Source organism: Coturnix japonica, chromosome 4 (genome assembly GCF_054131305.1).
Source record: "Coturnix japonica strain WE chromosome 4, WE-NBRP24, whole genome shotgun sequence".
Taxonomy (NCBI): domain Eukaryota; kingdom Metazoa; phylum Chordata; class Aves; order Galliformes; family Phasianidae; genus Coturnix; species Coturnix japonica.
In genome coordinates this window covers 34,532,854-34,545,370 of record NC_140666.1, presented here as the reverse complement: position 1 = coordinate 34,545,370, position 12,517 = coordinate 34,532,854, and the positions used below count along the sequence as shown (strand labels likewise).

Sequence of the window (12,517 nt, the reverse complement as noted above, 5' to 3'; positions counted from 1 at the left end):
GCTAAGATTGATGAATTAGTGTTTTCAATCTATTGTTTGTTTTATTCCTCTTTCGGAGAAGAGTGATAGGAATATATTAGAAAGGTGCATTTTGTATCTGTCATGTTTCTTTAAGTGTGCTGGAAACAATCCACATGTTCTGTTTAAAGTTGCGATGTGCAAGAACATTGGATCCCTGCAGCTACTGAGCTGTTCCTTGCAGGCAGCTGGAGCAGGTGTGTGGAGTTGGTTCTCTTTTAGCAGGCACAAAGAAGTTGTTTCTTGTGTGGGAAGATTTGAAGGGCAGGACTTCTTGCAGAACAAATTCTGGAAGCAGCCAGCCCAGGAGAAAGGTAGCTCCTGGTTTATTTATGGAAGCTTATAATGAAATGGTAGATAACAAGCTAGTATGATGTACAATCTGGAGGGATGAACCTGTACTTGAGATTTGACAACACTACTCTTAAAAAATATTTACTGCTGCAATTTAAGTAGAGAGTACCAAGAGAAGCAATGTTTTATTTCTGTCAGTTGGCCTTCACCATAACGTAAAACCAAGTAATTTAAATAGTAAAGGTTCCAGTATCTATCATACACGTTAATATTCATCTTCGTGCTCACCCAGACTGCGCCTAAGTGTTATTCCTTTGCTTTGAGTGGGAGCCATGGTACCTGCAGCCCCTGGGCTGCCTTTCTGTTTTCCCTCTCTGTGATTCCAAGCAGTCACTGCAGTGGATGTCAGGGAGGATGTCACTCCTTTTGTTCATTAATGACCTAAATAGGTTAGAAGCAGGATTGTTCTGTGGCTGGACACCGTGATTTCTGCTGTCTTCTTTCCAAAATACATTAAAGTGCCCTGATGGATTTCTGAGAAGGAGCATGTCTGTCCTAGGGCAGTAACTAGATTGCAGTCAGCTAAGTATCTGTTACCTCTCCTTATGGAAGGCCAGGTTTGGATGCAGCAGACAGTGTGAACAGCACCCCGGACTGGTGCTTGCAACGTCCACTGAGACCTGGAGGTCTGGAGCGGTTTTTACCTAAGTGGTACGCAGCTCAAAATGCCATTGGCACAGTGATCAGTCTGCATGATGATGGCCAGAAGTTGCCTTTGAATGCCAGCATTTGAGATTTTTCTCCTTTCTGTTGAAGACAGATTAATCACTGGAAACAGTCCCCTTCATTTTAACCTGCTGATAAAATAAAATGGTATTCTTTTTGTGGAAAGTGGTTATTGCACTTATTAGTTGTTTTTAATGACTCTTAATGCTTTCTGGTTTTCTTTCCTTTTTCACATGCTTCCCTGTTACTAAGGGCTAAAACAGAATATCTGACTTCATTACCCAGCTCCTAACAATGCAGTTTTCCTTTTGGAAGGAGCCGTGCTTTGTACCTGCTCAGAACTTGGATCCTGCCAATCTACATGCAGCAGCTGGGTTGTTTCTAGAAAGGATCTGAGATTTCTGATTTCTTTAAGTTTTTTCAGGAAGCAATACTAGAAACCAAGAGCTGACCGTGTACATTTTAGACCACAACACGGTGTCCTTGCATGCGATGTCCCAGCAGCAGTCGGTCACATCCCAGGACTAATATCCAGATTGCTGCCAGGTCTCATTTCTAAACTCCTGCCTCAGTTTTACAAGCTGAGGTCAGCACTCCCTGCCCTTCTGCTTCCCAGGCTGGCAAAGGATTTATTAAAACTGCAGCTACCTCCTTGGCTTCTCAAAGCCTTTTTTTCATGTCACTGCTCTTCTTAATATGTTGGTGTTATTAAAAATCTAATCAAGCTTGCAACTCCGTGTGACTGCGGTTTCCTTAGCCTAGTTTACAGCTTCTGCTGTCTGTCCTCTCTCACAAGCATGAGCTTATCAGGCAGGCAGAACAAAACCCTCACAGCAGAGTTTACTGGAAAAAAACATCAGATGAAGATGACTTTAAGTTCTAGCAAGGGTCTGACTGTGAGACTGGAGGGGAAAAGGACAGGGTGAACTGGTGACCCGTTTGTTTTGGAGAAGAAGATGAAATCTTTCTGGCCACTCTTTTTTTGTTTCAGGCTGCATCCTCTTGTTTCTACTTTCACAAACAAATACCCAGGGATCTCCCCAGTGAAAGCACTACGTGTATCTGAAAGCACTGGTCTGGGGGGAAGGGTGTGGGTTTTGTCTCCCTGTGGCTGCGAGGGAGGCCACACTGACTGTTCTTTGCTTGCTTTTTTCCAGCCAGGCCAGGCTGCTCAAACAGTGCAAACTGGGCTGTGGGAAAAGGGATGCAGAGACTGGGGCTGGGGTTTCACACTGCTTTGCACCTCCCTTTGAAGTTCAGTGTTTAATGGCAACGTTTTGCCACCCAGAGAGACTGACATGGGAGATCTGTCTGGTTTGCCTTGGTTATTGTTGATAATTTGATTTAGAGCAGTACAGCATCTCTGCTGCGGAGTTACACGGTAACTTCCGTTTTAGTCCCCTGCTACCTGTGCTTGTCCCCCAGGCCTCACTATTCCCTGGTGAGCACTGGCCGTTCTTTGTCTGCAGCGGCTTTCTTGTCTCACAGACCTGCTATTTTCATTCACTTCCTAATTTCTTTTTTTTTCCTTTTCTTCTGCCTGTCTCCCTCCAAATCTGTGTTAGGTGATGCATGCGTGTAGATGGGGCTGTTCCTAATGAGCTCCCAGGCAGAGAGAAGGCAAGATAGATCGCTGCTAAAATTGAAAGAGAAGGGTGGGGGTGGGGGGCCTACGCTGAGGGGCACTGTATTTTTTAATAGATTCTTATTTAATTAAGAACACTTCTGGAGGGATGAGGAATGATGGTGTCTTTAGTAACATATTAGGGGATAGCGCAGTGGTTGTTTAGATATTTTCCCCAAAGCATCCTGGGATTTCTGCCTCTGAGAACCACCTTTGTGCTTCTACTTCAGGTGCTGCGCTTAATAAAGAAAAGAGCACAGCTGTAAAGCCATTGTGAGGTACCTGCATTGTCTGAAGTGCATTGAAATGAGCTCCTATGGACGCACACGGGAAATTCTGATTCCTATCTGAATTCCTGTCTGAATAGGTGCTAAAAATGAGGTAGAGATTCTGGGCTTATCCTGACCTTATTTGGGTCAATTTGACTCGCTTTAAGAAAGTAAAAGTATTTTTAATTACAAATTCTCAACTAGAAAAGAAGTATCACCTGAAAATAAGAGGAGTTGTCACTGTGGGAGGCGCAACATCAAAAGCATTTTAGTACAGGTACCTAAAGGGAGCCTATAAACAGGAGAGGAGTCAACTCCTTGAAAGGGTAGATGTATGGGAAACTGTTGATCACAGCCTGAACCTCTGATTGACCACCTGAGGCAAGCAGTGAGTCAGCTGCAGAAGCACAGGTGAAGGTAATTCAGCTGTGCTACCGGAAGGGGTGGAGCTCAGCTCCACCTCTCCCAGATCCCATTTAAGGGCTGACCACCACTAAGCACTCCTTCTCTGGGGATTGCTCCTTTGTAGAGTTTACTGTGAACCTTCAACATTGGTGAGTGTTTTCTGTTTTCTTTCTATCACAATCATCTTTCATATGAAACATCTGTATAGCCTCTGTTTACCTATTGACTGTATACCTGCACAGTAGATAATAGCAGGACAAGGGGAAATGGTTTGAAGTTGAAGGATGAAAGATTTAGGTTGGATGTCAGGCTGAAGTTCTTTACTATGAGAGTGGTGAGGTGCTGGAACAGGCTGCCCAGAGAGGCTGTGGATGCCCTGTCCCTGGAGGTGTTCACGGTCAGGCTGGATGAGGCCCTGAGCAGCCTGATCTAGTATTAAGTGCGGAGGTTGGTGGTCCTGTCTGTGGTGGGCAGATTGGAGATTCGTGATCCTTGAGGTCCCTTCCAACCTGGGATTCTGTGCTTTCCCTTTCTAGAAATAACAGCCTTCCTGCTCTGTATTGTGACTGTGTTAAATGTTAGCATAAAGTGGGGAGACCAGTTGAGAGCAACAACAAGAGTGCCTATTACAAAGTTCTGCCTGATCTCTTTCCACTATAATGATACAAACTGGACCGGTTACTGGTGCTGATGTCTGAGGACAGGGTGGTTAAGCAGATGCCGTTCACCTAAAATATAGGGAGTTTCTCTTAACTGCTTGAGAAAAACAGGAGTTTGTTTATTTTTGAAGCAGTGTTATTAGCTACAGGTCCTGCTGTATCCTAGCAATTTGGCTGTGTCACAGATATGATTAAGCTGCAGCCATGGGACTGAAGTAAAACTGCCAGATCACATCGTTAATATAATTTGTGTTTGTACAGCAGCCATTTCCAGGTTTTTTTCCTTAAGGGTCTGTTGCAATCTCAGTTTTGATTCCTCGCTCCTTTCCTTTGCAAGGGCACGAGGGATTATGAGTTGGTAGCTAAAATGTGTCTCAGCTGGAATGTAGGGGTTACGAAGTAATTCTGTATTGATGCTCAAACTGGGCTGGCATATGCAGAATCTGCTCTCCACAGGAACCCCCATTGGGAAAGCTGCCCCTGAAAGCTGTGCTCTGCACTGAGTATGTTCATGGGTAGTTCAGGGGATGGTTTTGGGCAGTGGAAGTGAGCTCCTGCCCACTGTGATTCCTTGATTTCTGAAAGAGATCTCAGCCCTGTTTTGGGATCACAATGTTCTCTCTCTGGTAGTTAAGCAGCTTCTTCCTGTTGATTGTTTTTGTTTAAAAAAAAAAAATTAATTAAAAATTACTTTGGAATCGAGCTTATGTAATGTACCAGTCCAGTTCCACTAAGCACAGCATTAACTGCATCCAAGGATTAGAGCAGTCCATGCAGATCACTTCGCTAGAACAAGCTTTAGTTTCTTCTCAGGTACAGGCCTTCCAGCCCCACGCATGCTGCCCCATGGAGAAGCTGCCATTGTGATTTGCATTCCTGACTGTGGAAAAATTGCACAATTTTTATTTAGCAACATGAAAGATGTCATAAAGAAGAAATATGGGCAGGTACTTCTTAGCCACATGTTTTGTTTCCTTCAGTCCCACAAGTGCTAAATTCTGGGTTTAATTTCATTATTGAAATGGTGTAGCTTTGAAAGATCTGGCTGCAGTCCCAAAATGGCCTCTTGAAAAATACCTCTTCAGTTGCAGCTGAGCTCTGTAACCTGCTGCAGACACAGGTCTCCAGGTAGCACTGGCAGCATGCAGTAATCGCTGGTTGCAGGCATCGTGTAGCTTGGGGGCTCTCCAACAGATTCCCTGGCAAATGCAGACAGGCATATACAGATGTACTGTGTGTTCTGGCAGGTGTGCATCACTGCAGGTAGCACACTCCTCTAATTGAGATGAACTTCAGCACAGGCTGCAGATTTTACATGTTTCCATCTTCACTGCAGAAATGCTGCCAGTTACATCAAAACCTCAGGCATAGTGCGAGCAACAGCTCACATGACCAGTTCCACTCTCTGTGCAAACATATGTTAAAATCACAGGTAAAAGGTAAGCTGAGGGCCTGGAGATGCAGATGTTGCTGCCTAAAGCAACTGCTGATGGCATAGCACTAACATGCTGTGTGACAGCTGTGCTGAAGTCACCAATGGGTGCACAAAGCACATGGAGAGATGGCAGGGATCAAGGAGGTTCAAGGGAGGGGAGCAGCTCTTGTAGAGCTAAGAGATGGTATTCTGAATCACTTTGCATAATTCCTTTGAAAAACTATGGATTGGTGCAACTATCTGGGGAGAAGACTGGTTAAACGTGACTCAGTCAGTCAGCGTGCAGCCCACCACAGGTCAGGTCTGGTACAAACATCATACTTATCTTTGTGGGGGGAGGCACTGGGTAATTCTCAAATGCTGTACCTGCTTCATCTTCTCACTTGTGAAAACACTGCAGTGAAGCTCAGTGACATGCATCATTGGCTGGCAGGAGTTGCACAGCTTGCACTGATTTGTATGGTGTTGAATGTCAGCAGTGAAGTGAACCTTCCCAGAGCCACCTTGTAGCAGCCATACATACTTTCAAACCTATCCACTACAGTGTTCTAGTCCCTAAGACCAAAAGGATTGTTTTTGACAGATTCTGCCAGCTGCATCCCTCGGCTTCTGAGAATGGGGGCAATCTGGCAATGCCTCTCAAAAGAACGTTTATCCTCCTCAGTAAGATAAAGCTGTCAGAGGAACCCAGAGACGTCCATGGAAATAGTGATTCAGTATGCAAAACTAGTTTTCCAGTCCCAGAGAAAGGTAGCAGAGGCACATGTCTGGGAGCAGCACTGAGCGTCCCGATGAGTGAGGGAAGGGAGAATTGGAAGGACATGTTGAATTAAATGTTCTGGAGGATTTTAAAAGATAGAAATTATTTTATTTCTGCAGTGTTTGCTCAAAATACCAATTTATCAAGGCTAATCTCCTCGTGGTGTTTCAGGCTTTTTTGTATGCGTCTGAGGTGTCTGATGCCTAGCATTGTGGGGATAGTGCTGATGTGCTTTTGATAATGTATTTTAGATGGGTATGTGGAGTAGCCAGGAGAATGGCTAGGCGGAGTGTTCAGGAAAGAATGAGTTTATTGCATTTTTAGAGATTTGAATTGTATAATGGAATGGAGTAACGAGTTACTAGTAATTGCCTCAAAGCAGCCCTTAGAAGGAGCAGGCAGGAAGAAGGAGGATAATTTAATGCATGGCATTAGCGAGCTGCATTAAAGCAGCAGAGGCTCTGGTGTGTGCTCAGAAGTTTGTGGCCAACACGCTCACTGGGAAATCATCCCAGCATGCAGAATGCAAACCTCACTGGTTTAATGTCAGTTCACAAGGAGGATGGTATTCAGTTCCTTGTTTTCTGCCTCTTAATGCACTTCAGTTGACCATAAGGAAAAAGAGATTAACCATCATTTCAGTGAAGAATACTCGTGACTAAACAGGCCACAGACTTCTTACCAGTTTACTGAATCCTTACCGCATGTCATGGGGAGGGTTCATCATTTTATTCTGGTTAAAAAGCCAAGTGGTGTCTGCTTTCTGCCTGTTGAAATGTCCCCACCTGTCATACGTCTGTGGCTTCCACATGCTGATGAGGCAACTCCAGAGCAGGTGAAAAGCAGCCCAGGCACATGATCTGCAGGAGTGTCTTTGTGGCACAGAGCTGCAGGACACTCACTTGTTGATTCATTATGATTTGAGGTGAGGCATTTTCTACTGCTAATTTCCCGCATTCAGAGAAGAGGTTGCCAGACCTGCAGATTACCATATGCTTGCATGCTACAAATTCTCTTTGCGTTGTTCAGTTTGATAATTTCTTCAGAATTTATTTTTCTTTTGGTGATTAAGTACAGTGTCCTTGCAGAGATATCTTGTGTTCCATCTTGTCAGCTGCTCATGAGGACAAGTCTCCCAGGGTGTGAGAAGCTGGGTTTGGGTGCCCAGAGGCCCAGTTCTGAGTTCTGCGGCTGGCTAAGATGCTCAGAAATGTGTGCTCTGATCTTTTGCCCTCTGAAAATAGGGACGTGTTTTTTAATTTTCATTTTTGTGAAGGTTGCCAGGAGGCCAATGTCTTGAGCTAATGATAGTGATGATGAAGTCAAATCACCCTGGATCATGGGTCAAGCTTAGGAAGCCATGTCAGGAGCCATATGGCCTGTTACATGGATTTCTGGAAGCAAGCGCTGTGGTGGCAGTGCTTCTTCATTCCTGTACTAAGTCACTGAGCAGCAGTGGGATCCTTGAATGTGAACATACATTTGCAGCCTTTTGCAGATGGCTGTAGCATCCATAATCTCACTGTCTTATGGGAAAGACTGCTAATTCCTAAGTAAGCTGTTTTCTTTTTTTGTTACTGTGCAGGGTGTGGAGGGGTTCAGGGTGAATGCTCTTGTTGTCTTGGAGCATCTGCTGGTACCTAGCTTCTCATTGCATCTCGCCTATTTGTAGCTCTCATGTTTTCAAAGAGCCAGGACTGTAGCCCTCAAGCGGCTGAGTGCTAAGTACGTTTGATCAGTATCATTAGCAGCCCCAAGTAATTGATTATTGTCCATAGCTGAGTATTCAGAGTGAGCACTCAACCAATGGCTGCCACTTAGTCTGTCATGTCTGTGTGTTCTTGTCTCCTGAGATTCATCAGCTATGTAGCATTGACCCCATCAGGAAAATCACTGATGGCTGCTTCCTACTTACAGATTACAGCATACCCATTACGTCTCCTGGATTAACCACCTGAACCAACTGCAGCATACATGGGAGAGAAACGTATATTGGGGATGGCAGAGTTTGTGGGTCTAGCCTGAGTCTTCCTTCTTGTGAAAATCTACCGTTGGGTTTTTGTGGGAAGAGGAGGTGGTCTTTAAATGTACACTGTTCAATTACTTTTCTGGAGTTAGTATTAATTGCGAGACTCAAAATAGGTTGATTAGAGTAAGACCTCACAGAGGTGTTTATAATTCAGATTTTAGAGATGTGACTAATGAATAACAACCACAGCTAATCAGTTCTCAAAACTGATGGTAATGAGCAGAACAGGGGGAGGAAGCCAACCTTTCTCTCTGCTAATGCGTTTTTTCAGCACTGCAGCAAAGGGTGGCAAGGGCTCCTAACAAGTGTTTGACTAGAATGGAGTTCTTGATTTTTCAAGGAAAAGCCATTTCAGTTAAAACAGTGCCTAAAGGTTAATTTAAATAACTAGTTTCCAATTGCAGCCTCTGAAGTTAGGATAGTGTTAATTGCTGTTGGGAGTTTTGAGGCCTGATAGCGCATTTTGGGGGCCCTCTTATTTAGGAGTTGGGTTTTTCTGCATTCCCAACAAATAGAAAATGGCAGTGCATCTTTCTGCATGTTTATGATATTTTAGCCTTGGTCAAGGTCATTTCTTAAAGATGAGAGCATGTGGTAAATCTCTTGCTGCATCCTGCCAGTCCTTTGCTGCTGTGTGGAACAGGGCTATGAATTTCCTGTATGGAGCTAGGATGAACCTAAATATGTCAAGTGTTCTTCACCTGAAACCTCAGCCAGGAGTGGTCCACAGTGGAGCTGTGATACACAGGGCAGTGACAGCCTTCGTCCTTAGAGGTGTGTTTTTAAGAAAGCCTCTAAAATGAAGGATGAGCTTCCTCATGTCAGCTCTCTGTGTTTCTGCTGTGTGCCACAGCCTTGAGGGAAAGAATTTCCTACCCCCTTTTTTTCCCCAGTTTTACTTTTGTTTTTGACACTGAAGGACATGTTTGTTCTCAGAGTGTTCTCTGCAGTTGAGCAGATAATGCCACTGGCACTCCTCTATGGAAGGAAAGCAAGAGAAAGAACTGGCCTTGGTTGGTGAGGGGCTTGCATGCATTCCAGTGCTCTTGGGGAAGCTCTGCTGATGCCTATTGCCTAAACGAATACATAAATAAAATGGGAACCCAGTTTTGTTATTTAACACGCAGCTAAGCTGCCAGTCTTAACTATGTTTTTAAATAACACCACAAAACACAATTCAGTGTGGGCATGATATGAGGTTCCTCTTTCAGCCACAAGCCACGTAGTTTCCGAATAAAGCTAATGGTGGAAATCAGTTGCATTTAATGCTGCAAGTACTGGGGCATAGAGAACCCTATGTCCAAGGGTTATTCCAGTCACTTATGTCCAGCATGAGGCTTTGGTGAATCCAGACTGACAGCACTGTCTGTTGTCCTTCACTCCATGTTCTCATTGTTTCGTGTTCTGCTCTGGGGAGAGCAGGATGGGATTGGTGGGCTCCCTGATGCACACCAAGGGGAACATTGCTGCTGATCTGGGAGGAGGTACAGGAAAGACATACTGGTAAGGGAAGTGGGGAGTATGTAAAAGAACCAGGTAGGAACGGATTGAGTATGTTGATATATGCACACAGAAGGGCTTGTGCTTGAAAAAGAGAAGCCACCTTAGAACGTTTTCTAATGGTAATGAAATTATCAGCTCCAGAAGTGTTTTAAAGAATAATTTCAGTTCTCTGCCCAAAGTTGAGCCTTCTGTTGAACCAACAATAATAGGCAACTTTCCATAAAGTCTCCGAGATGCTTCACATACACAGGTACATGTGTATCATCAGTCATTCCTATTGTGAGTAAGTTTGTGAAAAACCTACACCGTGTCTGTGATCTTCTGAACTTAGTTTAAGTTACAGCTGACCTGAATAATACCAACAACTTCAAGACCTCAGTTTTTGCCTAGTGTTAATGACTCACTGTGGCCATTCAGTTCTGCTGGATGATTCCTGACACCTGATGGACATTCTTTTGGTTTGTTTTCCTAGAGTGTTTTTTCCAGAGTTCTGTCTGTTTTCAGTGTTACCACACTTTATGAAGGTCCAGAGGCCCTAAAGCTGACCTGCTGAACTGGTGCCAGTCCCAGTTTCCCTCTGGGTGGGCTGGTCCTTTGGGGTAACCCTGCCTTGCCCTCTGCTGCAGCAGCAGCACAACTACATGAGCACATACCCATCATGTTGCCATCCTTCCAGGCTGACATTTTGCGTGAGAAACCAGCCTTTCACTCCAGAGGCTGCAGCAGGTGCCTGCCGCTGAAGTCCACATCAGTTCCTGGGTCAGTGCTTGCCACAAAGACATGCACATGGCTTTTTGTTTCTTGAGTATGAATGTCAAATCTTGTGAGCTGTGGAGAAATGAAGGTAGATGTTGGGAAGGAGAAGAGACTTCAAGTAGTGTTCTGTTGTGTTTTGTTTTACTATTGCTTCAGCTGGCAGTGCCCTGAGGAGAAGGACTTTTTTTTTTTCATTCATTCAGCCCCTAGATTTATATGCTGCCTTTCCCAAGAGAAGTATCATGCTGAGCAGTTAAAGAAACATACTTTATGTTGCAGCTGTGGTCTGCTGAGAGCAGGGGTCAGATGAATGGGCACCGTAGTGCAGGGAGCACTTTGAACATGCATAGTTTCATTTCTTCTGGTGGCATGGGCATGTGGTGATGAAGGGGCGCAGCTAGCATTATGCTATGCCAGGAAGGAGGATGGAGCCTCAGAGCATTATTCATTGATCTGCTCGATGGGCTCCTTCCCCTACCTGGGCAGGCAGATGATGTTACAAGAGCCCCATGGCCCCAACATCAGCAGAATCAGCAACCCCCAGCATGCCCTGCCTCCTCCTGCCCTCTGCTTTCTCTTCCCCATCATCCTGGGAAAATAACTGTAATAGAAGTAGGGAAGGTATGTGTTGAGTATGTCTGTAGTAATTACAGTTAAAATCAAGGGCAGCTGAAGCGATGCCCAGTTTTACATAGGCTGTTTTGGCCTGTAACTCTGGTTACTAAGGTCAATTGCCTGATGGCAATTGTCTGTCTGTGTTTGAATTCTAGCAATATCCACCTTCCTCAAAACCAAGGGAAGAGGATGCTTAAGTATGTTGACGTGCCTGCATTTAAGCATTGAGATTCGTATCTTAGCACCCACATCAGAGGCTAGATGTTTGTACAGTCCATGTAAGTGAGCAGTAACAGATGATGTTGAAGACAGTTTATACACCTACAAATAGCTTTTGGCCTGAGTCTAGTAACAACACGGAGCTCTTTTTATTTCAGCCTTATTTGAGGCCTCCTTGGTAAAGCTATGCTGGCAACCGCATGTCAGTCTGTAGCATTTACTTGGCCTGTTGAGGGGCTAACACACGTCTGTATTGGCACTAAAGTGGGATAATCAATCAAGTTAAGGCACTTCACTGGAAACGACGCTTTTCCCCTCATCTGAGCAGTCCCGGGGGAGTTTTTTTGAAGTTCAGTGTCTGACACAATGCTCTCGAAATGGAGGCAGTGCAATCCTATCTTATTTTTTTGCTCTCTTTCCAAGCACGCGATGTAAGTAGGTTAAATTCAGCCGCACGACGTGGCTGTGAGTAACACTGCGGCACGGAGGGCTTCCTTCCACAGAGCTGTGCAGGGCTGGAATGGGCCCACAGCAGATTGTTAGTTTGTGTAATTCTGTTAGGTTACAAGAGCATAGAAGTATTTAAATTGAACAGACAGATTTTCTTTTCTAAATGAAAAGCTGCATTTTGGGTTCTAAAAGCACGTGGGCCTTTGCCATTGGACTGTGCTTTGGCTACAACTGCTATTAATGTGCATAGCTGGGGGCAGGGCAAAGTCCCAGGTCTCTGGGGCAGGAATTTGCTGCACTGCAGGTCCAGGAGAATTTCACATGTGTGTAAATGGGAATGTGGAGGAAGCTGAAGGTCCTTTACACAATGTTTCAGCTCTACAGCATGCCCAAGAAAGAAATTCCATCACTAGGACAAACTTTACTGGAAGTCATGGATCCGTTCCTATAAATAGTGAACTCACCTTTCAAAGTCCCTATTGAACTGCAGTGCTCCTCTCCTGATGAATTCCAAAGAAAACATAGAAGCAACAATGTAGCCTGGTGGTTCCCTTTTCTTCTGTTGTTTTATTTCCAGCAGGGGAGCAGGTAAGATCAGAGCCTACTGTGAAGTGCCAGTGGGCCAACTAATGTTATACACTTACACATCCTTGGAATAAGCTTGCTTGTCCTACATAGCAAACATCAGTAGATTTAGTTTGGGTTTATGCCAATGAAGCTGAGACAAAAGCTTGGGCTTTTATTGTTAATGCAAA

The 12,517-nt window shown here is 44.6% G+C and overlaps 1 protein-coding gene across 2 annotated transcripts in view; it reads left to right on the top strand.

The window, feature by feature from the left end:
• MAML3 (mastermind like transcriptional coactivator 3) overlaps nucleotides 1-12,517 on the top strand; it is a 193,879-nt gene that overhangs the window by 73,051 nt on the left and 108,311 nt on the right. The gene's annotated exons all lie outside the window — the stretch shown is intronic.